Here is a 27,658-nt window from a genome sequence, read left to right on the forward strand (position 1 = left end):
TCTTGGCTACCAAGACCGAAAGCTCCAGAGAGTTCTCCTCTAACCCTTAGCTGCTGCCCTGTTGTCTTTCAGATTCTATTTCAGAGCTCGTGGCCCTGGCCACCAGCTTCTGTGCTGTTTTCATCTAGTTTCATAAGATTATTGTTTTGAACTTTCCATAGTGCTCTTCTCCTTCTCAGTGACCTATAGAACTCCTAGCCAACACCACTGATTGACAGACCTATTACTGCAACCAGAGTGGATCATATTGATAAAGTCCATAATCTATGTTGGATCTTAGAACCAAGAGAGTTCCATGAAAATAAGACTCCTCTTCACTGTATCAGTCCTGTGTGTCATTTTCACAAATTCATATCAAAGTCAAATGAGGAATGTTGTAATCCTGTCAGTCACAAGCAAATCTACATCCTCATTTGGTCTCATTCACACATATATAAGTGGGCCTGGGAATATGAGAAAGTGTGAGGGCCTGACAGTAATAAATGAGAAAAAACAATACCCTTTCTGTGTTCCCTCAGAGCCTGCTACTGCCTGAGTCATTAGCTCCCACTCATTAAACTAAGTGGGTATGGTTTGGGGGCTTTCAGAGATTGGGCAGAGATGGGCTGTGGCTAGTATGTCCATAGAGAACTCAGAAATGTTAATTTGTTCAGTCAGAAGTTGAGAAAAACATGTGGATCTGGGGTACTCCTGCCCTTTGACATTGTCTGGCTCATTTTCCTTCAGCAGGCCTGCTCCTGTGCTCAGACCAAGATGTATTTAGCTTTAGCCCTTCTTAGCCTTTATGAGCTGCATGTGAACTATTTATCTTGTTGTTGTTGTTGTTGCTGTTGTTGTTTCTCCTTCATTCTCAAAGAGGACCATGACATTAGGTTGATGTCATGACTTGCAGTGAGATGGATTTAAGTGAGGGAGGGCTGTGCAAAATCACCAGTCTCACTTTCTCCTCCAGAGCCATCTGACTCCAGTGGCAGGGTATATATTAGGATCACTGGAGATGGCCCCGGATGTTTTTTTTTTTCTTTTAAGCAATTGGGGTTAAGTGACATCTTTTTTAAGTGTTATGCCTTTGCTGGGTTTGAGAACCTTGGCTTTTCATACCAGCAACTATCTTGCTTCTATTTCCATCTATCTATCTATCTATCTATCTATCTATCTATCTATCTATCTATCTATCTATCTATCATCTACCTATCTCTCTGTCTGTCTAACTATCTTTCTAGATGTGGTAGAAGCAGATGTGTGTATATACATATATATTATGATATATGCATACATACATTCTCTTTTTTTTCCTTTCTCCCTCCCTCTTTCCCTCTTTCTATCTCTCTCTGTTTCTGTCTCTCCCTCTCTCTCCTTGGTACCATTTTTCTAGACCCCAGATCATCATGGGAATTAACTGTAATCCCACATGCAATCACCTAGGATACCACAGACTTACCACATAACCTCCTTGGTATTTCTCTTACAAGTTCAATAGTCAGAATCACAAAGAAGAAACTGTGAGAAATGGGAAGCTACACCACACAGTGATATCCAAGAGAATTCTACCTCACCATTCATTCCCACATGGTACTGTAAGATTGGGATGCCTTGTCAGTCATATGTCAGGACTTGTTATTGCTAAGACCTTGTGTAAAATACAGGTCATACCCGACCTCAAGGAGAGAGGAATAATTTCAGCATCTAATTAATCTCCATCTTCCTTGTTTTTTCTTATTTACAGACAATGATGGGAGAAGGAAATTAACCTGAGGTGGCACGCCATTAGAACATGTAAAGTTGAATGATGGGGGGGAAGAAAAGCACTTGCATATTTGTTAGGTTCCCTGTGATCCAGTCCCACGTGACAGATCACCCAATTTTCAGTAGATGACTATACTGATGAAAAGGCTGAGGGTCTGGGTCCTAGGCCTCCTGGTTACTCAAATCCTCTAATATTTTTGGAGAAGAAGGCTATTCACCAGAATAAAAATAATAATTTACAGATGAAGAGTTTAATTTTTGGAAAGCACTTTGCATCTTTGTAAATTGGCCCATCTCTAAGGGAGATTACAATTATGCTCAAGGGTCACTTTCTTGCCAAATCAGACTAATAATTGGTCCCCAGACTTGATGTGTCATTTTCTGACCCAATGCAGAGGCTGTCCCTGGAATCCTTTGTTTCATCAAAGAAAAAGAGCCCCCATGTAGTGACTGTGCTTGACAGTGTCTGCAAAATTTCTGAATTCATGCCTCAGCTCCTCCTCTTTCAACAAATGGAGAGAAGGTGTTTCGTCATTGCTTCTCTGGAACCAAGATTGGTGTTTGTATTTCATCTGAATTGGGATATTATTTGATGTTATTTTCATTGTTAGAGTTTTGTCATGATGATATACATTGGTTCTATTGGCTCTGATCTGCATTCATTCCTACAGACCTTCTCCCATTTCTCTCAATTTTTCATATTTATCATTTCTTGTTGCTGTTATTGCTTTGACTGAATCTGTGATTTCCTTGTGTAGAGAACTCCCCAAAAAGGTAACCTCGAACTACTAATACAGATCAGCCCATCTGTCTGCAATTTCTCTCTTTTGGGGCATTGTCCTGAAGATTAGGTATGTTTTCCTGGCTTATGGGACCATTATATATCAGAGATAGGATTTGAAACATCTTCTAGACTTGCGCTGACTCCATTTACAAAAACATGCTGTCTTTCATTATTTTGATGCAATAATATTCCTATATACATATGTATATATATATATATATATATATATATATATATATATATATATATATATATATATATATATATATATATATATATATATATATATATATATGTAGTTGAGGGGCATCTGGTTGGTACCATAGGGCATAGACAACTGGGCCTGAAGTCATAAAGACCTGAGTTCAAAAGTAGCCTCAAACATTTATGAGCTGTGACCTTGGGCAAATCATTTAAACTCTCTTTGACTTGGTTCCCTCATCTGTGAAATGGGAAGAATGATAGCACCTACTTCCCAAGATTGTTGTGAGGATCAAATGAAATATTAATTGTAAAGTGCTTTGTGCATTGCCTGGTACATAGTCAGAACTACATGAATGTTAGCTGTTGCCACTGTTATCCATATACCACAACTCCCTAACTTATGAGAACCTATTTTGTGTCTTTTTCTTTTCCTTTTTTTGGTACCACAAAAAAATGCTGTTATGAATATTTTGACACATACGAGACATTTCTCTTTGTTGTTAACCTCTTTAAGTATATTGCCAGGAGTGGAATTACTAGGTCAAAGAGTTTAAATGACTTAATCTTTATTGCATAAGTTCAAATCATTTTCTAGAATGGTTGGGCCAGTTTGTAGATTTGCTACTAGCACATATCATGTGCTTGTCTTCCCACACTCTTTCCATCATTGACTACTTAATTATCATCCTTAAACATTTAGCGGATGTGAAACTAAGACTTGGAGTGATTTTCATTTGTATTTTTCTTTTTATCAGTGATTTGCTTCATTATCATTTTTTCTCATTTTTAATCTTTTTTGTTCATATTTTTCTAGAATTCGAGGAATTTTGCACTGGCTTCCCCCAATGCCTGGAATATTCTTTGTCCTCACTTCACTAGAGTTTCTCTGGCTTTGTTTTTTTTTTAATTTATTTTAATTGTTTTCTTTTTTTCTTTTTAAAATTTTTTTCCTGGCTTCTTTCAAGACTCATGTCAAACCTCATCTTCTTTAGAAAGCTTTTCCTGGTCCCACAAGCTGATAGTATCTTCCTCTCTGAGGTTATTTTCCACATGTTCTGTGGATATACCTTGTATGAACCCAATTATTTACACATTTCCCCCTTTAAAATGTAAACTCCTCAAGGGTAAGTATTCCATTTTTTACTTTCTTTGTATTCACATTACTTAGCACAATGCCTGAGGAGAAGGGAAGAGTATAAGCACGTATTAAGTACCTACTGTGTGCAAGACATTGTGCATAGTACTTTAGAAATGTCATCTCACTTGACCCTCAAAACAACCCTGAGAGGCAGGTGCTATTATTATCCCCATTTTACATCTGAAGAAACTGAGACAGAGACTAAGCAACTTGTCCAGAGTCACACAAGAAGAAAATATCTGAGACTGGATTTGAACTCAAGTCTTCCTGACTACAGCCCCAAAAATCTATTGACTGTATTGCCCAGCTACCTCTGGGTGGCATTAAAAAAAATGCATGTTGATTCACTAGTCCAATAATTACTTTTATGATGTGATCATTTACTTTTAGATTGATCATCCAATTGGAGAGGGAACTTTTTCTCTAGTATATTAAATTTTTTGATTTATCTAATACTGACCTACTGTGCTTTTTTTGCTTCAAGGCCATGTTTGTATAGCTGGCTACCCGGATACACTCTTCTCTTTTTTATCCAGAATCAGACAATGTTGATTTAGTACTACTTTCTAATTTAGCTTTCTATTATACCTATGGTGATTCTAAGATTCCTTCATTTCAACTTTTGAAAATTGCTTCCTTAGAAATTCTTGACTTTTTGTTCCTCCAAATTAAATTCTCTATTGTTTTCTCTAGTTCTGTAAATCAATCAAGCAATAAGCATTTATTAAGTACCTATTATGTGCTAGACACTGTCAGAGACAAAAAATGATCCCTGCCCTCAAGTTTACAATGTAATAGAGACAACCTGAAAAACTTATAAATTAGCTTGCTAAAGGATAAGATGAGTGTTACACTTTATCTGAGGATTTTTCTTGATCAGTTGAGATAATGAGACTATGATTGTTTTACTTTTATATTGATTTGTACTGATATGATTTCCTTGGTCTAAGGAAGTCCTGGTAGGAAAACTTCTACCATGGAAGATTGCCACTTGCTTTTAAAGTTGTCCTTAAAGAATTACCTGGGGGCAATGAGAGTGTCACTGAATTAACAAAGATGGTCCTTGAATTCAGGCCTTTCTGACTGACTGCCATATTGACTCATTTTGGTTTTTATATATACAATGGTGGTAATTGTGCTTTTAAGGATGAAGTACCTTTACATCCCTGCTAAAAATACAACTTGGAACTAATGAATCATTTTTTAATATGTTGCTATAGTCCCTTTAGTAAAATTTAATTTACAATTTTTGCAACATGAATTTTGTATGTAAGTCAATGACTCCTTGCTTCATCCAACCCTGGTTTAGGTATCTGGACTATATTTGGCTCATAAAGAAATTTAGTAGAGTGCATTCCTTCTCTATTATAGGGAACAATTTTTGTAGCAAAGCTATTAATTATGTGATATAATTTACTTTTAAATCCATCCTGGCCAGTTATGTTTTATTTTTGGTTCATTTCTTTGGTTTCCTTTGCTCATTCTTTTATGGTTTATTCAATTTCTCTAAAACTTATTTTTTAAAATGTCTATTTCTTCCTTTGTTGATTGGTTACTTTATATATTTATTTAAATAGCCATGTGTTTCCCTTAATGTGCAGTCTTCTTGGCATATAAATACACATAGAAGCCTTCTATTTCTTCAAGGGTCAGTTCTAAAAAGTTTTTCCAATACCCATACAAGTCTTCTCTTCAATTTTCTTGGAGCAACATGTTTTGCTCCTCTTATTTTTGCCCTCATCATACCCTACCTTGTTTCATATGTATGTGTGGTTCAGGGGACAGAATGATGGACTTGAAGTCAGGAAAATCTGAATCTGAATTCTACATTAGAGACTTACTATCTCTGTGACCTCTCTGAGTCTCAGTTTCCTCACCTGCAAAATGGAGATAATAATACTGCTTGCCTTACAGGTAGTTGTAAAGATGAAAGGAGGTAAAATATGTAAAGTACCTTGCACACCTTAAAGCACTACATAAATAATAGCTCTTCTTATTGTTGTTATTATCATTATTTGGACATTGGAAGTGATTTGGAAGAATTTCTAGTAGAATGTATTCCTTAAGAACAAGGATAATCTTTTTGTAAATTTGTATCCTCAGTGCCTTTCACATAGAAATTTCTTAATAAAGGTATAATTGAATTATATTCACCAATGGATGTTTGTATAGTAAATTTGAAGGGTGCCCAGAAAGATTCTGCTGTTATTATCTTTCCCATCTCTGTACCTGAAGTTCCCAACACACTTATTATGGATATTGAAAAGAAGCATTAAAATACAAATATTCAGTATATAGATGAGAAAGAAATGGAATATATAAGTCACTATCAGCCCTTAACAACATAAGCACAAATTAGCATATCAGAAGAAGTGTCCCTCTATGTATTAAGGCTTAGAGGGAATGGGACATGAGAGGTAGGTTTTGATTGGGACTATAGAATAATAGAGTATCTGGGGACCTGATGCCCAAGAGAAGACACCTTGAGCAAAAGGGCGGGAGAGGAATTTCCTCCCCTTTACTCCCCAAACCCCTTACTCTCTTCAAAAATTTTCCTATAACTATTCCTCATGTTTAAAGTAGACATTTTCATTCTACAAATTTATTTTACATAGTTTTGCATATTTGAGTGTGTCTTCTTCCACCAGTGCCTTAGTAGAATCCAATTTAACTCAATAAACATTTATTAAGTGTGTATAATGTGTCAGACACCGAACTGGGTCTTAAAGATGCAACACTTTAGAAACTCTGTTTATGTTTTCCTTTATAAGTGTTTCCAGATTAGCTTTGCCCAATTGAGTGTTCTTGCTTTTCTTGCTAATCTCTCTCAAACCCAAAACTGGTCAGGATCCCAATAAGTGTTTCCTGGAAAAGGGGAGAGGATTTCTCCATAGTGACCATTCATACAGTCTAGCTGTTATGGCAACCTGTTGCTGCAGATATTTGCAGGCTTTTTCCACCTGCCCTCCCACCATTTCTCCTTTGATCAAAAACAAAAATGAATTTTTTTCCATGGTATCTTTTAAAATCTACCTTTAGTAATGGTTTCTGTAGATATATCCCATGATCTCAAGAAATATATTTTCTCAGTGTGGACTGAGTACCCTGATGCTAAGAGACCTTGTTCATAATGTTCTTCATACATGATCCTGATAATGCCCTACCCAGCCCTGCCAGCAGTCAACTTGTCTCTGTGCCTGCATCCATCAAGGCACAAAGAAAGCTCATCCATACACTCCCATCCCCCTCCCAACCTCTTTCTTCAGGTGCCTGGAGATAAATAGGTACAGAACCTGTCATGTCAATAGAATGGTGAAATACATATCCTGAAGCCTCAGATATCTGAAGTCCCACAGAAATAACAGCAGTGAAGTGATCAGGTGATGTAGGGGTGTGTGTGTGTGTGTGTGTGTGTGTGTGTGTGTGTGTGTGTGTGTGTGTGTATGTGTGTGTGTGTGCGCGCGTGCGCGCTACTACTAGCGGAATGAAAGAGAAGCCTATTTTCTGGTCTGGGGCTGTATCCAATTGTATCTAATCCAGCTCCTGCTGCCATATAGTGAATCTTGGTTTGTGGAGATGTGGCCTAGCAATTGCATTTGAACATGCTACAGCCTCTGCCTCAGTGCCTACAGCTACTGAAGACCCAAGAAAGAACAATTTTCAAGGAGGCAGCTAGGTGGCACAGTGGATAAAGCACCAGTCCTGGATTCAAGAGGACCTGAGTTCAAATCCGGCCTCAGACACTTGACACTTACTAGCTGTGTGACCCTGGGCAAGTCAGTTAACTTGTGTCTCAGTTTCCTCTTCTATAAACTGGGGATAATAGCCCCTACTTCCCACAGTTGTGTTTATCAAATGAGACAATAATTATCAAGCACTTATACAGTGACTGGCACATGGTAAGTGCTAAATAAATGTTTGCTATTATATGGTCTTATTGATGTAAATTATACTAAAGAAGTTGCATTATCATCAACTTTTTCACCATACTCTAAGGATCATGGGACTGCAGCTGACTTGCAGCTGAAATCTTCCATATGCGTGGTTTCTCTTTATTAGACTATGAGTTCTTTAAGAACAGAAATTGTTTTGCTTTTCAATTCAAAGACCCACTGTTTTCAACATGGAAAGTACTTGTATTTTAAAAATTCAATCATTCATTTGTTGTTTTATTTGTTGTATATTGTAACTTATTTGTTTGTCGATGATTAGATTCATCAAAACAAAAGATATTTTTAAATGAAGTCAGGATGATGTTTATTACATCATGATGAGAGAGCCTGGGATGCTCTGGACATTCATCTCGGAAAGGACTAGACCAAGTAATTCTGTATGCCTCTCCAGGCAGCACTGCAACAAAAAGAGTAACCCTTCTTTGCCTCAGTGTTTTCAACTGTAACGTGGAGATAATAATGTTTGCACTGCCTACCTCCCAAGGTTCTTCTGAGAAGGTAACAAAAACACTGTATAAACCTTAAAGTGCTAAAGAAATGGGAATGGTTTCTGCTTTTGATAACAACAATGATGCCTTTGATACTGAGGATAATGGTGGTGGTCTTGGTGATGGTAGTAATGGTGATAATGATGGTGGGGATAAGGATAGGGGGTTAGGGCGGGGCACAGAGATAATGCTTTGCAGAACTGCATGATGATGGTTCTCACAGGAAATGCTTTCTCTCTGTGGATTCTCACTCCTTGGTAAATTTCCATGGGGTGTTGTGCTGTGCTGATCCCTCTCAAGAGGCTTCTCCCATTACTCTCTTTATTATTTTTTTCTTCTAGCAGACATTGTAAAAGCAATCAGGCTACTGTTCCAGAGCCTGGCTGATTCCCCTGCTTTTGGTCAAAGAAAGCTTTGGATTTTGTTCCTTCTCTAATCCTTTCACTGTCTTTCTTAGGCTGAGTCTCCCCTCTGATGTTTATAGAAATATCAGAGGTGACCAAGCCATTTACTAGCTGTGTGACCTTGTGTGAAAAAAAAAAATTGTTGGGTCTCAATTTCTACATCTCTAAATGAAGATAGGAATATTGGCATTCATTCATGTACCTTATAGCCTTGCAGGTAAATATACAATATATTTTATCAAATGATATCATGCCTATAAACATTTCTGATACCTTAAAACCCATCCTTCTACTTTTCTTAACAGGCCCCTGATGTGTATGATCAAGTATGTGTAGACACACAGAACCTTAGTGTAGAGACACCCTCCACTAAATTATACAACCTTTCCCATTTTCCAGATTGTATAGCATAAAACAGGCTTCAATACTTCAATTCTTTCACCGCTGTTGATATTCTGTCCAATAGCATACATCAAAGTTCATTCAGATCTAGAGGGAATATTTGATCAGATTTTGGGAGGTGATGGAACATTCTCCAGGAATCTGTCATTGAGAATTAATGTTGTTAAAAGTGCATCAAGGGGGCAGCTAGATGGCGCAGTGGTAAAGCACCGGCCCTGGATTCAGGAGTACCTGAGTTCAGGTCCGGCCTCAGACACTTGACACTTACTAGCTGTGTGACCCTGGGCAAGTCACTTAACCCTCATTGCCCAAAAAAAAAAAAAAAAAAAAAAGTGCATCAAAATTACTTGCTTTTTAGCCTAATGGAAAAGCCAGGCTATTTTTCTGGGCAAGGCCCCTACAGGGTAGGATGAGACTTTGAAGGTTTCTTGGGGACATTCTAAAAGGCTTTTAATAACCCAGTTAGCACCAAATCTGCAAATCAATAGATCCACTTCAGAGGGGAAAGTGGCTTCATTGTGGAGGATGCCCCAGGGCACATGTATATTTGGCCTAGGGCCTCTAATGAAATCATCTAGACCTTGAGAAACCCATACATGAAGTTCCAGAAAGTTTAATCTGGATTTAGAAATGACTTGGCAAGGGTAGAGTGTAGCAGAGACTTTGCTAGATCTCATCAAATAGAATACTCAAATAAAAGCACAGCTCTACCCATTGACCCCAGTCTCCTTGCAGACAACATTTTCCACCCAAGCCCACAACCCCAAAAACTTCATCCAGAAGGGCCATGAAACTCAGGATGGCGCCAACCAAACACGATGACTACTGAAAGCATACAGGGCATTGCATTGGTAACATTGCTGTATTTTGCATTATTCAGTAAGGTTCCCGAGAGCAGAGGAAATAGCAGTTAACAGACCTTAGAATTCTAATCCAACCATCCCTCTATCTTTTCCCAATTCAGAATGGTATTCCATCAACTCTTGCCCAGTTTGCCAAGACCAAAACTTAAAGTCTAGGCTTTTATGTACTGAAAGACCTCAGCTAACTTTGTGGATATGGAAGGAGTTGTCAATACCAACCCAGGGTAGTCATCTTCCATGCACTCTGTGTGTTTCTTGTATGTATTTATTGATTTACATGTTGTCTCTCCATTAGACTGTGAGCTCATGAGGGAAGGGACTGTTTTTTGCCTTTCTTAGTATCCTTAGCACTTAGTACAGTGTCTACAATGTTGTTAAGTGCTTAAGAAATCACTTAATTTGGGGCAGCTAGGTGGTGCAGTGGATAGAGCACTGGCCCTGGAGTCAGGAGTACCTGGGTTCAAATCCGGCCTCAGACACTTAACACTTACTAGCTGTGTGACCCTGGGCAAGTCACTTAACCCCAATTGCCTCACTAACAAAAAGAAAATCACTTAATTATAAGCTGATATCCTATATTTCTGCTCATCCTGTGGGTCATGGGCACAAGGGGGGGGGGTTTAAAAGATACCCCAGGTTTGTTTAGCCCCAATCTGCAAAGGCCAAATTTAATATGGGAAGAGTTAATTAGGAGGCTAGCTGCAATATTGGGACTCAGAAAACAACGGGGGACCTCTAGGTCCTGAGCCTCCCTTCTTCCACAGTGCCCCTTACCCAACTGTTTCTCCCAGACTGATAAGAAATGAGATTAAAAAGCCTCTTTTTTAAAAAAGAAAGAAACCCAGGATTTATTGATAAGAATGAACTTAGAAATAAGGACAAAGAAAAGCAGGAAATGTGACCTGTAAACTTGCCCGCCAGACTCAGCTGCTTCATACTTAACTCTCTCTATTCCCCTGTGTGTCCATGTTTAACTCTCTCTCCTGCCACTGTGAACTTCTCTCTCTCTCTCTCTCTCTCTCTCTCTCTCTCTCTCTCTCTCTCTCTCTCTCTCTCTCTCTCTCTCTCTCTCTCCTCATCTCCTCTTCCACCTCTTTCCTCTACCCCCCCTAGAATAAAAAACCATTCTCTCACAGGAAACCCAGGCCGACCACCCACACACCCCAAGATAATTCATTAGCACCCCTAGGGGCAGCACCCAAGGCCGGCTGGGCATGGGGTTTCCTTGCATACACCCACTTGGCAGAGGGAGCTGGGGCTCGGGTTTTCCGTGCATACCCCTGCTGGGCGGAGGGAGCAGTGCATGGAATGCCTAAGGCTTTCTAATTTTAGCCAAGATGGGGTCCCCAAATCACAATCAATTCTTACATGGGCTTAGCTAACCACAGCTCATACATCTACTGAGGTACAGAGAGCAGACTTTTTCCTAACTGAGTACTATAAAGCAGTCTTAGGTAAGGGAAGGACTGAAGTCACCTAACAACTAATTCTTAGACCTTGACATTACACTGCTTTTCTAGGACTAGCTGTTCAAAGGCAAACCCCAAGGGACTCCTTGAGAAAAGAGGATCCATTGTGTCTAGGAATTTAGAATCTCTGCATGGATATAACTTCTATGAAATGAAGATTCCTTCTCCATGATCCAGATAGCATTCAGCACCATCACAACGAATATGTTGCCTTTATGCAGACTCTGGGCCCACTGCATTAATTTGGTTCTTAGTGTTCCTTTCTCTAATTCAACTGTATTTAGTGAACAACTGGAAAAAGGACCATTCTCCAGGAGTTTCTGGAGAAAACTATGTAAAAGGGATTCACCTATCCTTCTACCTCTCTCAACAGGCCCCAAATATTGCATGATCAGATATGAGTCAACACACAGAATCTCAGTTTGGAGACATCTTTAACTAAGCTAAAGAACCTTTCCCACTATCTAGAATGTAAACCTAACCCAGCTGATGGGCAGCTGACCAAAATTCCCTGCCTTGATGTACAGTTACTCTGCTTCATGTCTACTTTTTCTACTTCACAGGTACATACCATGGATGTGGCCCTGGTACTCTTTGGTGGAAGGCACAAAGAACTCCTTATTTTAAAAAAATCTATGTTAAGGGGATAAGAGGTGCCTCCAATACTTGGTGGGGTTGGGAGGGCAGGAAGTAAAATCCAATTCATTTCAATAAACAATTATTAAGCACTTACTATCCAAAAAACATTGTGCGAGGTGCTGAGAATACAGAGACAATAATAAAAATCTCTCTATCTTCAAAGAACTTACCTTCTGCTGGGGCTATATGGGAGATGATGATCAATGATGATGACGACGACAATGATGCTGAAGATGACAATGCTGGCAATAACATTTATACAGCCCTCAGTCTGTGTCAGGCACTGTGCCAAGTGCTTTAAAATTATCTCATTTGATCCTCACAAAAGATAGTTGCTCTTTATCATCCTTACTTTACAGATGAGGAAACAGGTAAACAGGGTAAGTGACTTGTCCAGCTAGTAAGTGTCTTTACTCAGGTCTTCCTGACTCCAAGCCCAGGACTCCATTCACTGTGCCATATAGCAACAATATGCACTCATATAATTAAATACACAGTAATCTAAAGGGAAAGAGTGAAAAACAACCAGGAGGGGATAAATTAGAGAAGGATTGATATAGGAAGTGTCACCTAAGCTTATCCTTAAAGGAAGAATTCTGAGAAGGAATTTTACTCTAAATGTAGGGGATGGGTTGCCAAAATGCATGGAGGCCAGAGATTAATTTATGCATTCCAGGAAAAAAATAAAACCACTCATATAGTTTGGTTGTGTTTTTTAGTGCATGGAGAGGAGCAATAAGAGAAAAGGGTTGACTGATATGGGTAGATAAGGCTGTACTCAAGGAAACTGACCACCTTTGTGCCCTGGAATAGATAAAGCTCTTACAAACCCACCAAAGCTAGGCTCTGGTGTCCTGGGAGCCTTCCTATGTGTCAGTGGACACTTGTGAGATAGCCATTTCTCTGGAACACTGTATTAATTGGGTTCTTGGTGTTCCTATCCTTAAATTACAAGTATTACAGGTCCAAGGACATTCTGTAGGAGTTTCTGGAGAAAATGATATAAAAGGGATTTGCACATCCTTCTACTTCTACCACTATGCCCTGAGTGTTATATGATTAGGTATGAGTAAACACACAGAATCTCAGTATGGAGACACTCAAACTGAAGGCCAACTCACAAGACTTTTCCCCCATTATCCAGATGGTAAACACAATGGGGGTGGGGGAGAGCATTGATTGAAATTCCCTGCCTCAGCAGGGAGAACAGCAATGGCAATAGCTATCTCGCTGAGACAAGTATGAAGACAGCTTAACAGACACATACTGAGTGAGATAGAATTTACTCAAAGCCCATGGAGCAAACTACTTTGAAGTCAAAGGACCTGGTTACTACTTTTGTGACTTTAGTCAAGAGAGTTAACCTCCCTGGGACTCAGTTTCCTCCTCTGTAAAATGAGGAGGTTAGAAGGAATGATCTCTGATGTTTTTAGATCTCTGACCCTGTGATCCCAAAGGTTAAAAGCATTAGCTTCCTTTGACTTTACTGACCCTGCTTTAACCCTCTCAATCCCAATCCTGCTGTGTATTTTTCATCCTTCAATTCCATGATCTCTATCTCAGCTACCACCCTTGAACTTTTTGCACGATGATTTCAGTTTTCATCAGCTCCAGCTATCCTCACTCACCTCTTTTCCTAAACTGTGAAGATTTGAACTGTGTGCTTAGCCATGAACCTGGATGAGTATTAACACTGGTCTTGCCCAGGAGTGGAGTCAAGGAATACTGTTGGATTTTGAGGAAGATAACTTTGTTTGAGTTCTTCCTTGACCACTTTACATTTGTGTGACTTTGGACAAATCACTTCCCCTTTCTAGACCTGAACTTTCATATCTCTATATAAGGGTGTTGGCAACTAAGTGGTTCATTGCATAAAGTGCTAAGCCTGGAGTCAGGAAGACGAGTTCGAACCTGAGTTCAGATACTTACAACTATGTGACCCTGAGAAAGTTACTTAACCTCTTTTTGCCTTAATCTACTGGAAAAGGAAATGACAAATCACTCCAGTATCTTTGCCAAGGAAACCCCATGGATAGTATGGTCCACAGAGTCATGAAAAGTTGGACATAACTCTATGACTCAAGAACAACAATAACAGTGTTGGACTCCATCTCCAAGTCCCTTTCCAGCTTTGCCATTCTGGTCTCTTTCTGATTAAATTCAATATTTGCTTATTTGCCTACTATGTGCGAAGCACTTCAGGCAATGCTGGAAAAATAGAAAGATGAGATAAGCTATAGTCTTCTGGAACCATTTATTGGGATTTGGCTTCAATATACTTCTTTTTTTTTGTTTTTGTTTTTTGGTGAGGCAATTGGGGTTAAGTGACTTGCCCAGGGTCACACAGCTAGTAAGTGTTAAGTATCTGAGGCTGGATTTGAATTCAGGTACTCCTGACTCCAGGGCCGGTACTCTATCCACTGCGCCACCTAGATGCCCCTAATATACTTCTAATTAATTTCTGAGGTAAATTAAGATTATAGGTAATGTCATTAATAGATGGCCAGTCTTGAAGACAGAAAGATTTGGATCCAAGTTCTACTTCTGACACATACTGTCTGTGGGACCAAGGGACAAGTCACTTAACCTCTCACTACCCCAGGAAATTCTCTAAGACTATAATCTACTGATGTATTGATGATTTTGTATTGGTAGAGAGAGTTCCCATATAAATAGCTTCTAACCCTGATGAAATTTTAAAAAGTGTATTGGGGGGGGAAGGGTAGTGGAAGGTGTATGAGCAGTGAATTGTGACATTATCTTCATGATCATCTAGAATTCCCATTCTGATTCTTTCTTTGTGAACACATTATTCTTTCATCCATTCTGGTCTAGTACTTTAATGATCTATAAACTCACCAATGTGGCATTCCCTCCAACAACATAGATTGAAGTCTGCTGATGCTTACCTGCCATCCTTCCCAATGTGGGACCTGACAGGGTATCCATTGAACATGTTAGGGGCCTTCTTCACAAACTCTTGTCATTGAGCAAAAAATAATGAAGGATGTGGGCTGGCCAGTGGTTATGATTTGTTCTTAAGATCTGACCAAAGTATTTTTTCCAGTTATATATTTCTTCATCTGAATAATGCCTTTTTTGTAATGTGTTGTAGCCCATCTGCTACCAGAAAATGCCTCTATTTGGGTGATCAACCCCTCTGGGTGATCCTCAATAGGTTATTAACTGTGAACTCTTTCTCCTCCCCAGCTTTATAGCTCAAAATCCTTTGCCATTTTCCTTTATTCTATCCTAGTTGCTTTCATTTCTTTTTCTTACTCATTTTTCAGTCCCTTGCAACCTGACTTCTGACCTCATTACTTAACTTAAACCAATAATCTCTTAATTACCAAATCAATTCTTTTTTTCCAATCCTCATCCTTCTTGACCTTTCTCTAGTATTTGTTCCTGTTGACTACCCTCAGCTCTTGGATAGTCTCTCCTCCCTGAGTTTTTATGACACTGCTAACTTCTGGTTCTTCTTCTCTCTGTAGGACTGCTCAGAAGGAGGAATAGATGGAGAAAGTGGGGGAAATGCAAGTGTTAGAAGAAGAGGAGGAAGAGAAGCAGAAGGAGGAGAGAGAAAGGAGTCTCTAAATTCAAATCTGGTATTTTGTGACTTTGAGCAAAACACATTAATCTCTATGCCTCAGTTTCCTCATGTGTAAAATCGGAGCAATAATAATAGCTCCTTCCTTTCAGGGTTGTTGTGAAGCACTTTGGGAACCTTAAGGTACTATATAAAGAACAATATCAGACTGAAAAAACCCCACAGAATAGCACCAAATAGTTTGAGGTCTCAGCAATTTGGGTGTTCTTTGCATAATGAGAACACTTAGTGATTGTATTAGATGGCTTTAATTGGAGATATACACCTGAATCCCATCAAAGCTAATCATGTTTAAAAAATTCTTCCTATAATATTTCCCTATCTCCATCATTACTTGTTTATTTTTTTCTCTTTGTTCCCTTTTGCATTACTGAAATAGCAGCAAACAAGATTACTAAAATAAAGCAAATATTTTGCTTTTATGGAAACTGTAATCTCCCTGAAAAGGGAAAGAAACAGAATGATGGACAGAATGAAGGGAGGGAGGGAAGAAGGATAGAAGAAGGAAAGACAGGGATAGTGATGAAGAAAGAGGATAAAAGGGAGAGAAAAGGAGAAGAAATAAGGAAAGAAAGGAAGATGGAGGAAGAAAGAAGAAAAGGAGAGAAAAGGAGGGCGAAGGGAATAGCAGAGAGAACAATGGAGAGTGGGAGAGGAAGCTAAAAGGAGAGGGGAAGGAGAACAATTAAAGGGAGACAAGGAGAGAGAAAGAGAGCAAGAACACAGCGAATTTAGAGTCAGAGAAGTTAGGTTAAAGTTCTGGCATTTTGACATGTCTGATCATGAGCAAGTCCTTTAACCTCTCTGGACCCCTATGTATTAAAAGACAGGGTTGAGGATTAAACTAAAATCGCATTCCACTTGCCCTGGGTGATGGAATCATCCTCATCACAATCAATCCTCCTCCTCCTCATTATTGCAATTAAATGGCACAATGGAGTCAGGAAGTCAGAAAATTCTGAGTCTTCAGTGTACTGACTCCTGGAAGCAAACAGATCTGAGTTCAAATATAGCTTCAGGTGCTTACTAACTGTGTCACCCTAGGCAAGTCCCTTAATCTCAGGCAGCTTCAGTTTCCTCATCTGTAAAATGGGGATAATAAGACCTATTTCCCAAGCTTGTTGAGAGGATCAGACAAGATAATAATTGCAAAGCACTTAGCACAGTGATATGGATGTCAACTCTTGTTGTTGTTGCTGCTGCTACTACTACTCCTATAACTAAACAACTTAGTCATTTCTTTGGGCACAGGTAAGGTTCTTGTAGGAATCAGGGAATGTGAAATATTTACCTTATGAAACAATAGCTAGTTAATGGTGACAGAAAAATAAATAAGAAAAAAATAGAAGAGAGAAGTGAGAATCAAAGGCCAAAAGGAGAAGATCACGAGGCAGAAGAGAGCAAGGGAGAAAGACATCAGAAAAAGAGGATGAGAAATGGGAAAGCAGTAAAATTCAATATAATCTACAAAATTGCCATGATCCCACTACTCAATCAGCAAGCATTTATATATGCTATGTGACAGGTACTGTCCGAGGTGCTGGTCATGCAAAAGTAAAAATGAAGCCCTAATTTGATTCTTCCTCACTAATTCAGCCCATTAGTTTTTCTACCTCTATATTCTCAGTCCATAGCACCTCTCTTCACTTTTTTTGGGGGGGGGCAATGAGGATTAAGTGACTTGCCCAGGGTCACACAGCTAGTAAGTGTCAAGTGTCAAGTGAACTCAGGTCCTCCTGAATCCAGGGCTGGTGCTCTACCCACTGCACCACCTAGCTGCCCCCTCTTCACTTTCTTTTAACTCACACCCTTAACATACAACTCTCTGGGCCTAAGACTGGCTGCCTCTATCATAAACCCAATCATTTTTATTGAATGGCCACTTGACCCATAGCATAGCTCTCACTCATCCATCATCTACGTAAGGGTCCATGTATGAATGTTAAGGTCCAACTCCCACCCCCAGGCTCTCCCCATGGAACTTCTCACTGTCAATGCTTAACCTACTCTGAGTCCCACTCCTACTGTTTCATTTACATCTCTCTTCTGGCCTTCCTCTAAGGACAAGAAAAAAAATTATATAAATAAAGAATCTTACTTGCTCCTCCTGAATTTTCCTGAAATACCTAGTAGTAACTATAAATCCATCGAAGAATCTACTTTTAGGTAGGTGTGTGGACTGTGTATGCATATATATGCATGTGTGTGTGTGTGTGTGTGTGTGTGTGTGTGTGTGTTGAGGGTGGGGGGGCAGATAAATGAGGAAGAGAAGAGATTAAATGATCTCTTAGCCATTTAAGTTCAGATTTTCTTTATGACCTAAACTCCTCAGATATTTTCATCTGAAGAGGTTATTACACATTTCTCTCCCTCAAACACTCCATGGTTCAACCACACTTGTATTCTTACTATTCTGTATATACTCTGTCTCCTCTCTGTGCCTTGTATATATGGATGTTACATATAGATACATGCATATCTATACATGGATATGGATAATCATTATTGATTGCCTGTCTACTTGGATGATATACCATGATTTGGTACAATAGGAATTCATTTTCCACCTGGCTTACTTCAGGGATAGAAAAATCCATTCCTTATGCAGCAGAAAAGATGGAAGAATACTAAGGCCCAATAAATTGTAAAAGATTGTCCAAAGAATCAGAGGCAGAAGGGCAGCTGGGTGGCACAGTGGATAAAGCACCAGCCTTGAATTCAGGAGGACCTGAGTTCAAATCCAGTCTCAGACATTTGACACTTACTAGCTGTGTGACCCTGGGCAAGTCACTTAACCCTCATTGCCCCCCACACAAAAAAATTTAAAAAAAATATGTAGAATCAGAGGCAGAGCTGAGACTGGAACACAGGGGTTTAGAACTTCTACCTTTTGTTCTTAACCACAAAAACTCTTCATCAAGTGGTTCTTTCATCATATGCAGTCAATCATGTGACTCTATGAAGCAGAGCCCCGACCACCTGCTCTCCTGTAGCCAACTCTGAAGTAGGAAGAAAAAGAAAGGCAGTGTTGTACAATGTAATTTGCTCTGGACTTGGCCTCAAAATTTCAAATCCTGCCTCTGACTAAACAAATCTTTTGACTTCTCTGAGACTCTTTCCTCTATCAAAAAAAGGGAATGTTATTCCCTTTTACATAGTTCTGAACTTCAAAGGATTGTTGTGCAATTCAGATGAAATAATTCATGGAAATGCATAACAACTTTAAAGTGCTATATCAATGCCAGTCATTATTAGAAAACTTGCAAATGGAATCAAGCAACAAGTATTTATGATGTCACTGTGCTGGGCACTGTGTTTGTGTATGTGATGGGGGATACCAAGGGAAATAGAAAAGCATATTTTATTAGAACATTTCATTTCCTAATCTCAGAGTTAAAAGGTCATCTACTCAAACCCAAGAACTTCTTGCCAAATCCCATGTACAACATTTTCAACAAATGGTCACCCAGGCTCTGCTTACAGGTTTCACAGGATGGGGAGTCCACTCATTACCTTCTGAAGCAGCCCATACTCCTTCCTCACAATTCTAACTGTTAGGAAGTTCTTCTTTAAATTGAAAAGAAATATGCCTCCCTCTAGTTCCTACTCAGACGTTCCTTCAGGAACTAGTTAATCTATAGGAACTTAGATTGAGAGTTGGAACAAATCTCATAGGTCACTGAGTTCAGTCTCTTCTTTTTCAAGAGATGAAGAAGCTGAGGTCTAAAGGGAATACTTTCCCAAGCTCCCACACGTACAGTCATACCTCAGAGATATTGAGAGTTCAGTTCTAGACTGCTGCAATAAAGCGAACATCACAATAAATCGAGCCACATGAATTTTTTTGGTTTCCACTGCATATAAAAGTTCTATTTACACTGTACTGTAGTCTACCAAGTGTGCAGTAGTGTTATGTCTAAAAAAACCAAAGTATATACTTTAAATAAAAATACTTTATTGCTAAGAAATGCTAACCATCATCTGAACCTTCATTGGGTCATAATCTTTTTGCTGGTAAAGGGTCTCAATGTTGATGGCCACTAACTGATCAGCCTGGTGATTGATGAAGGTTGAGGTGGTTGTGGCAATAAAAAAAATAAGACAATAATGAAGTTTGTCAGATTGATTGACTTTTCCTTCATTAGAACACTTAGGAGCCATTGCAGGGTTATTAATTGGCCTAATTTCAATATTGTTATGTCTCAGGGAATAAAGAGGCCTGAAGAAAGGGAGAGAGGTGGGGAATGGCTGGTCAGTGAAGCAGTCAGAACATAAAACATTTGTTTATTATTTGCTGTCACATATGGATGTAGTTTATGGTACCCTAAAACATATACAATAGTAACATAAATGATCACTGATCACAGATCACTGCAACAGATATGATAATAATGAAAAAGTTTGAAATATTGAGAGAATTCCGAAAATCTGACATGAAGACAGAATGTAAGCATATGTTGGTGGAAAAATGGGGCCAACAGACTTGTTTGATGTAGAGTTGCCACAAACCTTTATTTTGTAAATAAAAAAATGCAGTATCTTCAAAGGACGATGAAGCAAAGCACAATAAAACAAGGTATTTGTACTTTTATTAGCTCGCCCCTCACATTTGAAAGCTATGTTTACGGGGTCCCTGTCAAGATACAAGGTCCTAAAAAGCATCAAGGGAACCCAAGGACTTGAGCAATTTGGGAATGCTCATACAAAGTGACAAGACTTGGATTTTAGGGTCTTAACCAAAACACCCTTGAGCATGGAAAAGCAATAATGATCAAATCCACCAGAGGACAAGCCCTATGGCTGAGGGTGGGTGATGCTCACAAGCTTTCTGACTGGCATTTTCACTCTTTTTAAAGCCCATGTTAATGACACTAACCTTTCTAGTAATTTGATTCTGACAATGGCACAGTGGCAGCCGAGCTCAAAGGCTGTCAATTTGACAAGGGCCAGCTGAGAAAATAATTACAGCTTCAGAATCAAAGCAGGGCTGTTTGTGCTGATAGAAGGAGCAAATCTAGTAATAAGGAGCAGCCTCCAGCTCTCTGCAGCCCCCCTTTGCCCTTCTTTAACCTTATCCTTCCTGATCCTGAACGTAAAACTTGTCCCTCAGGACACTCACAGCAATCTCTTCTCTATCTTAATACTTCAATTCACCAAGTCCTTATTAAACATTTACCATGTACACTAACTACCATGGGCATCAACTACTATGTACACTAACTACCATGTATATGAACTACTACAAACACTAACTACCATAGACACTACTGTGTACACTAACTGCTATGTATACTACCATAGACACTACCGTGTACACTAAGTACCACGTACACTAACTACAAGGTATACCATGTATACTAGCTATCATTTTGCTAGACATTAGAAAGAGAGAAAAAAAGGTTCTACTTTCAAGGAACTCACATTCTCCCAGAGAGGATACAAATTGTGCCCCAATAAGTAAATGAAAGATATAGAAAAAGTAATGTAACATAATTTGACAGAGGATAGATCACTGGCCCTGGAGACAGGAAGACCCGAGTTCAAATCCAGTCTCAGAAGCTGGGTGACCCTGGGCAAATGACTTAATTTCTGCTTACCTCAGTTCTTCACCTGTAAAATGGGGAAAACAAAGCCCCTACCTCTCAGGGTTGTTGTAAGGATCAAATGAGATAATAATTGCAAAGTATCTTGCACATAGTAATCATAATGTAAATGCTAGGTGTTGTTATTATTAATAATTTCAAGAGGTAGAGAGCATCAACACCTAAGGTGGAAAGAGTGAATCAGGAAAGACTTACTGAGGGAGGTGGCACCGGTTTTGCTTTGAAAGAAGTTTAAAATTATGAAAAGTAGAGATAAGGAGGTAATGATTTTGTTCCAGTTTGATCAAAGTCTCAGAGGTAAAAGAGTCCATGTTATATATAGCTGGCTCCTTCCTTGATTCTCCTTCCTCTCATCCTCCTTCTCTCTCATTGCAAAACTTATGATCTTTTGAGCAACAAACTGGGAATTTTACAACTTAATTGTACCCAGTGTAAAATTCTAATATAGTCACCCTCTGATAGCTAAGCTGCCTTAAGAATAATAGAAATGATACAAAGAAAGATTCTTTGTCCCTAAATATCATATTTTACCACACTTTGAGGAGTCGATATTTAAAAAGTTAATTTCATTCCATTAACATTCACTCATCTTCTTCCATTTTCATAGGGAATCCTTTTCAAGCACTGAAACCAGGAAGATGTCTGTGTGACCTATGTACAAGTCCTTTAAGCCCTCTGGGAGATTAGATGATAGATAGAGATATATCCACACACATATATAATATTTAGACCAATAAAACAACTCATAATTATTAATAATAACTTTGTATAGTATGTCATATAGTACTTTGTATAGTATTTATAGAGATAAGTGGGGAAAATATTATTATCCCTATTTAACAGATGAGGAACCAGATACATTAAGTGATTTTATTCATGGTCATACATAACAGTCTATATCAGAACCAGGATTCTGGTGTTTTCATAGATTTCAGAGCTGAAACAGTCTTTTGAGATCATACAGGAGAAAGAATAAAAGGAAAGAAAGACAGAAAGAAAAGAAAGAGAAAGAAAGACATCAGTAGAATATGGACCTGTTCTTTACCTAGTGGTGTCACATAGACAAATACAAAATAGATACAAGCTGATTTGGGAGGGTAAGACACTTGCAACTAGAAGGAATGAAAAAGGCTTCGTTTATATGGTGGTACTTGAGTTGAATCTTGAAGGTTAGTAGGGATTCCAAGAAACATAGGTGAGAATAGAGTGTAATCTAGGCAGGAGATGGGCCAATGAAAAGGCATAAATGCAGGAAATAGTGTCACATCCTAGAAATAATAAGAAGGTCAGACTGACCAGACCATTGATTTTCAGAATGGAGCATCAACAATACACTTCTCATCAACTCATCAAAATCTGTTGCATTTCTACTATTCTATGGTTCTATAGGGAGGCATTGCGGTATAGCAAATAGATAGAAAGCCTCAGAAACAGGAATATCTAGGTTTAAGTCATTGCCTATGACACATATCCTTGAATCACCCATTGCCTCAGACAAATTCCTAAGACTATAAGCCACCATGGTGTTAAGGATAAAATTCTAGCTAGTCTGTCTAAAATATCTAATGAGTGGTCGCCAATAAATTAAAAGCTTTAGCAACAGTTAGGCTTTTAAGCATTTATTAAGGAGAATAAGAATTTGGTAAAGAGAGAGAGAAAGGCCTACATTCATCTATCTATTAAAGGGAGAGTGCATTTATAGCTCCCTTCTCCATTGGAGTCCTCAGGAAAAAGCTCGAGTCAGAGCGCCAGGCTCCCCCTTCTTCCTCCCACAAGCAAACGTCACTTCCTGATGCCAAAAAAAAAAAAGACGCATGGTCTTGCCCTCAAAGACCTTCACCTCATGGGTGGAGCTCTTCTACAGTAAGTCTTCAGCAGGTGGCGTCATTCCAATCGTTACAGTGGTCTATGATGGCAAAGGACATTTCCTCACTGGACGTTCTCTACATAAATAAAATCTTAGATCTCATCTTAAAAATAGGTTTTATGATTTTGTTTCTAGTCTCTAGCCAGGTCCATTTGCTAGTCTCTCATGAGCTAAGGTTTAATCTAGGATTTCCAAACCTATTTCTCCATATTGAATACAAACATCTCAAATTATTCCCACAAAACAGATAAGTTCTTTAAGGCAGTCAAGTTCAATCATCTTCTCAGCCCTACATTAGACTGATCCCAGTAGGGCTGATACAAGGATTTCACTAAACTATCCAATTGGTCGTAACCATGGAGTGGGTACAAAGGCCAGGCACTTAAACAACACAAGTTTATGAACTGCACATACTAGAAATTCCCTATTGACGATGGGGGTGAGGATGTTATTAAAATCAGGAACAGGGGTTCAGTAGGTTACCATGGCTGCCAATGTAGGGGAGACTCATGCTGACCCAGGTCAGGAAATACACATGCAGGCCACAACATCTAAGATCAGTCATTCAAGTGATCAGTCACTGCTCATACACAGGTGGCTGAAAATGATTTGTTCTTCCAGGGCCCTGGGATTCTGAGATGGTAAGAACCAGATAATAAGTCAGATTCTCATTCTTTCATGGAATGAACCTTAGAAATCACCTAGCTATATAGTACCACCCACAGAATCAAGAGAGACCTGTCAATCTGCCATTTTTCCCCTACCAGGAACTTTATCATTCAGAGAATGAAAACCTCAATATTTTGCCCCAGGTTTTTTTTTTACTTCAATTAAAAGTGATAGCATTAAAATATATATTGACTGGGGCAGCTGGATGGTGAAGTGATAGAGCACTGGCCCTGGATTCAGGAGTGCCTGAGTTCAAATCCGGCCTCAGACACTTGACACTTACTAGCTGTGTGACCCTGGGCAAGTCACTTAACCCCAATTGCCTTACTAAAAAAATATATATATATATATATATTGACCCCTGCCTACATGATTGCTCTAGGGAGGGGTAAAAACCCATTAAAATCCAAAGCAAAACTTTTCTAGAATAATGCAAAGAATTGCATCTTTCTATAAAGATACAAGAAAAACCTGCAGGAGAGTAGAATATGGACCTCTACTTAGTGGAGTCAAACTCAAACAGAAAATGGGATCCCTGTGGGTCACATATTGACTTAGAAAACCACAAATTAATCTTATCTATGTTATATTGTATTTTATTTATTCATGAAACAATTCCTAATTATATTTTAATCTGGTTTGGGGCAACCTAAGAGGTTTTACCGGCTTCTTGTAGCCAGAAGACCCCAAGTTTTACACTTAAGTATATGCCATTTGGAGGAATTGCTTCTGAGAGGACCACAGGGTTAATAGGATAATATAATTTCATCCATTGTGAAAGTCTATAGCACAGACCCTGGGGATAGAATTACAGTAAAGTTCTACTGTTAGGACAATGCACTAGACTGGAAAGATGATTACAAGATTTGGTCTGCCACCCTATGTTTGATATATGAGAATTAGGTTACTCTGGATCCAGTATAGGATAAGATTTTTCTGGGAATGTCTGTGACTAGAGAGTAAATACAGATGCAAAGATCAATAAAGTGAATTCAAGAATCCTGGGTTCTAGTCCTGGTTCTGTCACTAACTCAATATGTGATTATGTTTGTACAAATCACTTGGCAACTCTCTGGGTTTTCATTTCCTCATCTCTATGTAGTCCCTGAGGAACCCCACTTGTATGTGAAATTCCCAGAAAAAGTTCTCCTTCCTAGGATCAAGTAATATGCATACTCACTTCCATTCAAAATCATGAGCCCCCACCAATATGTTTAGTTTCACTAGTTAGTCAGAAGATGCAGGTTAAAACAATGACATTTAAACAAACAGTATAGTAAGAAAAATAGCAATAGAACATTTCCCCTCATAAACCTGAGATACCTTTTCCCACAAAACTACATACCATTAATAGAGCAGACACCCATGTAGGAGGTGTACCCAGGAGGCTTGGGTACACCAGTGGAGGGATAATCATGTGTGGAACATGTGACCAGGACATATATGTGGAAAGTCAGCTCATGTCTCTAACATTATAGCACCACTAATGTTTTCTAGTTATGTTAAAAACAAAAAAAAAGCTGAACAAGCCTGAAATTCTTTCTGGTTTCTCATGCAAAAGATGGAGGGTGGTGAAGGGGGGGAATGAAGGCAGGGAATGAAAATGAAAAGGTGAAATCTTTTGTCATTTCCCCCATTTATTATATATTCAGTCTACAGCAAGTTTCCAAAGCTTTGACCTGTATACCAAAATGAAAGAGTTGGAGTAGATGTTTCAAGTCCTTTCAGTTCTCATTATCTATGTCATCATTTTAAGGGTAATGCTTCTATTTCAGTTTACAAAAATGACTAAGAATGGGAAATGACTATTCTACTTTTAGCACCAATTAGAAAATCTTAACCTTTACTCCCCAAAAACTAATGAAAGAAAAAAAATGTTGATAATAGTTAAAGTCATTTGATATACGTTATTTAATGTGATCATCACAAGAACTCAGGGAGATAAGAGACGCAGGCCCAAATCCAAATTAAAGAGGTATTCCCTATGGATGTTGAGTCTATCCAGATGTTCTTGTTTGTGAATAACATTGTCCCAGTTGCATCAATACATGAAACATCAAAGGGCATCCAGAAAAAAAAAAGTTATAACCACTAAATAGTGTTTGGCCTGATCATACATACAGGAGAGGCCAAGGGGATGAGGGATATCTATTGCCAAGACAAGAACACACATTTGGATGGATGACCTAAAGAACTAGTCCATCAATACATAGGCCTGGAATAAACAGTACAAGGAGTTAGGCCCAGACAAAAAGGGAAGTCAGAAGATGGAATGGATTGTCTTAAAAAAATGTCAAGGATCTTTTAATAACTTTAAATGTCTTCCCAAAACAAATATCCATCTTTTATTACTATTACTTTTAATTTTTCTAGAACTGTTGTATGGCTATAAGATAGAGTACAATTATCTACATAAAAACTAAAAAGAACACCATACAGAAGTCAATCAAGAGATGTGTGGTGAGTGCAAGCCAACCATCGCTTGTTACAAATCAGGTACTTTGGATAATAACAAAAGGAAAATAATTCATCTGGTAAGAGGGACAAAGAGGGGAGGAGAGAGAGAAGGGAAAAGGGAGAGGAAGGAAGGGGAAGGAAAAGGAGAAAGGGGAAAGGAGAGGGGAAGGAAGAAGGGGGAGGGTAAGAGGGAGGGGCAGGAATGGGGAGGGGAGAGAGACAGAAGGAAGAAGGGGAAGGGAAGGGGAGAGAGGAGGGCAGAGGGAAACATCAACAAGCATTTATTAAGCACCTACTATGTGTCTGGCACTGTACTGAGATTGAGGATACAAAGAAAAGTAAAAAATCAATTCCTTGTCTCCATAGCTCAGTCTAATGGGAGACACAACATACAAACAACTATGTACAAGCAAAACATATCCAGGATAAATTGGAGATAATCAACAGAGTGAAGGTACTAGTATCAAAGGGATCAGGAAAGGCTTTTTGTAGAAGCTTGGATTTTATCTCAGATTTGAAGGAAACCAGAGAGAATTAAGATGTTGAACAGAGATCATCACCATGTATACTATTGGGAAATTCTTAGCGGAGTAATGAACATATCAATTTCATCCAAAATTACTTCCATATAATAAAAATATAATCCTTAATCATTCAAAGCATAACAGAATTATTAATAAACCAAAATCTTTCCCTGGCTCAGTGGGACCTATCTGAGCATGAAGCCATGTGGACCACCCATCACTAGGAAAGAATGGAATGGAGGAGATAGAGAGCAAGGAGGGAGAGAAAAGGCAAGAGAGAAAAAAGAAAGACTTTATTTGTTCCCCTATTAATCAAAGTAGCAGCCTTCTAACCAACTATGCCCAGAGAGAAGTTGGGTTGGGCATTCTCAGGTTACCTGATTACATCAGCTTCTGTCAGAGGAGGAAACTTGGAAACACAGTTCAGATCAATGCTACCTCCTGGATCACCAAAAAGTAATAACCAGGAAGCAAATAACAGAACAAACACTATTGATGCCCTGATTAAAGCCATGCCTAGTACTTCTGGTCCAAATGGGTCATACTCTGCTAGTCATATGAGATCCTTGGTTCCTCCCTCCACCAATGATTCAAAAATGCTTTCCACTGTGAAAGCTCCTGTAGACACCTATTTTTAAAAGATCTTAAGTGTTTATGGTTCAGTACTATGTTTGATGGCAGGTAACATTTTGTACGTGATAATGCTCCCTAGTTCCACTATAAGATATCTGTTGAATTCGTAAAGATATTGTGAGATCTATATTTATAGTTTGAGAATTTTTCACCTGTAGTTTCTGATGTATAATTCTAGTTACCATTCTGTGTGACCTGTTGCAAA

This window comes from Dromiciops gliroides, chromosome 4 (genome assembly GCF_019393635.1).
Source record: "Dromiciops gliroides isolate mDroGli1 chromosome 4, mDroGli1.pri, whole genome shotgun sequence".
NCBI classification, from domain to species: Eukaryota; Metazoa; Chordata; class Mammalia; order Microbiotheria; family Microbiotheriidae; genus Dromiciops; species Dromiciops gliroides.